This window comes from Ips typographus, linkage group LG14, assembly GCF_016097725.1.
Source record: "Ips typographus isolate SLU linkage group LG14, UJ_Ityp_2.0, whole genome shotgun sequence".
Lineage (NCBI taxonomy): Eukaryota > Metazoa > Arthropoda > Insecta > Coleoptera > Curculionidae > Ips > Ips typographus.
The window spans coordinates 3,725,793-3,731,201 of NC_138435.1; the positions used below are offsets into that span (position 1 = coordinate 3,725,793).

Below are 5,409 nucleotides of genomic sequence, written 5' to 3' on the forward strand. Positions count from 1 at the left end.
AGGAGACGTTTGATCGTCTGAAACTGTTTAAGCTTGGCTTAAACCGGACTAAATGCACTTTCGCCTGCAACCAAGTGAAATACCTTGGTCATGTGATAACCGTCGAAGGAATCGCACCAGATCCAAGCAAGATCTCGGCTATACTACAGATGCCGCCACCAAATAATGTGAAACAACTTAGCTTAGCTTCCTGCAAACGTGTTCTTGGTTCCGCCGTTTCATTAATCAATTTTCAGATCACGCTAGACCGTTGACAGAATTAACCAAGAAAAATGCTAGATGGAAGTGGGACGCAAGGCAACAAGAAGTTTTTGAAAACCTGAAACAAATGTTGACCCAACAACCCATATTACGTCAAGCTGATCCGCGACTACCCTATGTTCTAAGAACGGATGCTAGTGCATACGCTTTAGGAGCGGTTTTGCTCCAGGGGGAGGGGATCGACGAGAGGCCTGTAGAGTACGCCAGCCGACTTCTAACTTCAGCTGAGAGGAATTATGCAACAACAGAGAGAGAAGCCTTAGCCGTCGTTTGGGCCGTCCAGAAATTTCGTGGATATTTGGAATCCTCTTCTGTTATTGTAAAGAGTGATCACCAGCCGTTGAAGTGGCTGCTAACCTTAAAATCACCCAGTGGTAGACTGGCAAGATGGGCGTTGATACTCCAAGCCTATGACCTGAAAATCGAATATGTCCCAGGAAAAGCTAACGTATTAGCTGATACTTTATCTCGACCATGTTTGTCAGACACGGAAGTAAGTACTATGACTGTCATTGACTTACCTGTTGAACGTGTAGCCACACTTAGAAAATCACAGATGGAAGACCCTGACCTAAAGAAAATAATTGACTGTTTTGAGGACACCCGAGCTGAACAAACCGACTTCAAAAGATGGAGTGAACGAGGTTATATTATGCATCAAGGCATACTTTATCGATACGACGCCGAAGTTGATGAAGAAGAAGCACAGCAAGTGGTACCCAAACATGAAGTGGAAAACACCATCAGAAAGTACCATGACAGCACTTTGTGCGGACATAATGGTGTAGAGCGCACTGTACAACGTTTGACCAAACGATACTACTGGCCTGGATTGCGACGCGACGTTGCCAAGTATGTAGCTAACTGTATTGATTGTCAACGATTTAAACCGACGAATCTGAAGCCCTCTGGATTGCTTCAGACACCAGTACGGTCACAACGATTTGAAATACTAGCTATAGATCTATTTGGACCACTCCCAGAGACACCAGACAAAGAAAAGTGGATTTTAATTGTCGAAGACGTAACGAGCCGATGGGTTTCGCCTTAAACGTAGCCACCGCTGAAGCATGCGCTCGAACTCTGATTGAAGAGGTTATACTGCGCTTTGGAGTACCAAGAAGAATAATAAGTGACAACGGAACCCAATTTGTGACAGCTATAATGCAACAGGTAGCCTTTTGTTTAGGATTTGAACAAGCACTTATACCTGTATACCATCCTGAGGCAAACCCTGTTGAGAGGCAAAATAAAGAACTGAAGACACAATTGGCCATTTGCGTACAAAATGAACATACAGGTTGGAAAACTGTATTAGTAAGAAATATCGTAAGAAGCTCGAGACACACAAGAGCGAGCTCAAGATAGAAATAAACATTACGTCGACAAAGGACGAAGGCCAGCAACTTTTGAAGTTGGGGACAAAGTGCTTGTTAGTACGCACGTACTTAGCAATGCCAAAACAGCCTATACAGCCAAATTTGCACCCAAACGAGACGGACCGTATGTTGTGGTCAAGTGTTGCAGCCCAAATACGTACGAAATTGCCACCTTGCAACGCCCTGACAAGACCCTTGGGAAATATCATGTTTCGTGCCTGACAAATTATGTAAATCAAGATGAGGGGGATGAAATCCCAGAGCCCGTGCGAGAATTGAGGGGACGAGGACGCCCACGACTTAACAAAGAGGCCGAACCACCCCAATTGGAGAGACCTGAAGCCTTACCTAACGACAAAAGCCAAAAGCCTAGGGAAGAACAGCAAACAAAACATGTTGATGGAAATGATGAAGAAAGTGAGCCAATCGATGAAAACCCAGAGCAGAGACGGGGAACGCGACTAAGAAAGACTCGAACTTGTACTTGTTGTCAACCGAACGTTTGGTTCGTAACCCTTAACGAGAACGTCAAGAGTTACGAAGGGGGAGAATGTAGCACGGATAATTTGGAGTCCGGCCCTGACTATTTGATTCCCAAAAACGCCGATCGTGGCGCAGAGAGAGAAGGGTGTGGGCAACGGGAAGCACACGATCAACGCGACAAGCCTTATTATTTTTGTTAGTTTAAACCTAATAAATTATGAAAGTTGTACCTTTACGTTAATAAAACAAAGTTAAAGTGAAGTAAGTTGGTGTCTACATAATTACTATCCCAGACCAGCTTACAAAAGGGTGTAGTGCCTTCACAGTTCCTGAGAAGAAAGCCCGAAAGCAAGCCAGCTGACCAGGATGATATACTCCATGATCACTGTTACTTTTTTGTTAGTGAAGATGGTAGTAAAGGTAAATACATATTTCTTTAAACAAAACCTAAAACACTGTCTTATATTCTGGGTATGGCGCAACAAGGTATTTTTACAGTGAACAAAGTACTACATACATTTATTTGACATTTCTTTTCAAAGATAACATCACTAAACCAATCAGATCGGTGTTTACCGAATGATGCGGCATTAATGGTGCTGTTCCTAGATTTTGGAACGCCATCTGTACTTTCTAACTCATAGAGTTGAGTACAGATGTCACCAGATGTTGCACACAACTATCATTTCTGGCATCCAGTTGACTATACTGGAACGAAGGTTTTGTTCTTTGGTTATCAAGCCCTATAGCCTCTCTGATGAGCCGTAATACGGCGAAACCGGTCAGAGGATTGGGATTGATAAACAAAAAACAAAACCTCACCATTTTCAACCAATCAGATCGGTGTTTACCGAATGATGCGGCATTAATGGTGCTGTTCCTAGATTTTGGAACGCCATCTGTACTTTCTAACTCATAGAGTTGAGTACAGATGTCACCAGATGTTGCACACAACTATCATCACTAAACTTGTTAGTATTAACACTTTGTCTATGCCTGAGTCGAGTGAAGTTTGTATTGCCACTCCACATCAGGTATCATTTGCAAGTTCATCTGCATCAGTAAAGGCTGTGGTAAAGGGTAACAATAAAAAAAATATTTTAGTAATATTTGCATGTGTCTATGTCACTTGGGTTTACAGAAAATAATCAGGGTCTCTTAGCCAGTGTGGGTGTTAAGAGAAAAATTGATTTGACCCCCAAAGCCCAAAAGATGTATCAAACAGCAAGAAGGTTAACACAAAGGTGTCAACAACTGAAAAGAAGATCCCAACAACTAAGAAAATCAATAAATGCTGGCCCCATCAAGCAAAAAGTGACAAAGTGGTTATCAGGTTCTTTTTCAGATGTTGTGAGACAGTTTATCTTATCCCAGAAGTTTTACAACAACATTAACAACAACATTATTTTAGGTTTTTATGGTGAAAAGCATAATTGGTAGCTGGAAGCAACCGGTTGCATACAATTTTGTAAAGGACAGTGCAAATCCAGCAGAAATAGTGTCAGTGATAATAAAGATTGTTGAGGAGGCTCAGAAATCTGGATTCACTATAGTTGCTTATTTTTCAATCAAATCAACCGTACAGGCGCAAAAAAATCAAAACCGTTTTCCCATGTTAATCTCCTATGTCCATGGTGCTCTTGGACACCTGGTATAGTAAATTAATAATAAAAACTAAATTCGCTTATAAATTAGTAGTAGAGGCGTACTTACATGTTTTTAATAGTTAGTTTAGTTTAACTTGGTGTCTGTGTAATTCCATCGATTTTATATTTTTTTATGTAGATAATGGAAAGGTTTTAGCTGATTCATTTCTTTTGTTTTATCTAGTAAGAAAGTGGAAAATAAATAATTTTAAAAATATGTTGTTTTTTTCTACTTTCCTGAATATTTATTATAGTTGTTTTTCAGCATAGTCATACGTCGAAAAAACATTTCTAAGTGATAAGCATGTTTTAATTCAAGAGTAATAATGTTCTTGCAAAACCTATCGCATTAACACTGCCAAATGTTGAAATTTTGAAGTATGTAATAATAATTATAGGCATCAAACAGCGAATACATGTTCAAGAACGATTTTTATCGCGGATTAAAACAAACTTAGTAAAATGTAAGAAATTATAGTTACTGTATAAAGCCCGCCAAAATTTAAATTCCTAGTTCTTGTGTAAGCCACCAGAGGGCAGACCATCTATAAAAAAAATGTTTGCTTGCGGCGCCATCTATTGGTGAAAGCTATCGAGATAGGATTTGATGAACTGTCAAAACGTGACTTCAGTCAAGTTACACTGACAGTAACATCTATATTTATAAGGTTTTCTATGCTAATCACTGATCTCTGGGTTAGTCTGGGTCCACCATCTGTGTAGCTTTTTAGTGGAGCGGGTGGTAACCAAGTGCAACACCCGGGAATCAGCCTGTTAAAGGAAATAGCACGGGCGAGCAGCATTAGTTGCCGTACCGGCTTACCTCCTTTTAGCAGTACCATCGCGTTTTAGTCGGCGTGGTGAATGCCCTGGGACATTAGTCTAGGGTTCTATTCATCCCCGGTAAGCGTGTGCCCTCCGCGAACTTCAGTAATCACTCCCGCTGATACACCGTAGGACTATTGTTACTATTATCTTGATTATTTCCCTCATTGTACTAGCAGCCAGTAAAATTCAATAAACCTTTCTAGTTTGACCAATGAGAGCCGTTTTATACTGAATAAATCTGTAGCTGCTAAAATTTAACAGTGACAATTCCACTCATGTACAAAAAATGCCATATATACGTCATCAAAACACGGTTTGCTATCGGCTAATAAGGAAGGAAGAGAGTTTGCTAGCGGATAAAAAAATCGGATAAATTTTGCTGTTGATTTCATCGTTTCCACGGATTTTCACTACACTTCTATTGTTGCAATGTCTCACCTTGAGGTTTTTGCTGGCACTGTCAATTTTGATGTTTGTTCGTATTGTTTTGGTTATGGCTCGCTTCGGATAGAGTTCTACTGCAGAAAATCAAAAGAACCAGAAAAATGTATTTCTGCCAGTACAAGACAGTAGCAGTCTTATTATATTATTGATTATATTCAGGGAATTGTCTTATCAAATACCACTCGAGCTCAGATTTTGAACAGGATAATTTTTCCGCTTGTCTTCTCATACTTTCTTTATGATACAAAACTCGACCTGTTTGGCAAAATCCTCGTGATTTAGTTACAACAGGTCTCGTGCAGTTACACCACAAAGAAAGTGTTCTAAGACAAGCACAAAAATTATCCGGCTAAATCTGAGCTCTTGTG

The 5,409-nt window shown here is 40.2% G+C and overlaps 1 long non-coding RNA gene across 1 annotated transcript; it reads left to right on the forward strand.

Annotated features, from left to right (window-relative positions):
* The first annotated feature begins 3,081 nt into the window (after positions 1–3,081).
* Positions 3,082–3,984, forward strand: LOC145737789 (uncharacterized). Its single transcript, XR_014180482.1, has 2 exons — positions 3,082–3,203; positions 3,265–3,984. It is a non-coding gene; the product is annotated as an uncharacterized LOC145737789 (long non-coding RNA).
* Positions 3,985–5,409: the final 1,425 nt, after the last annotated feature.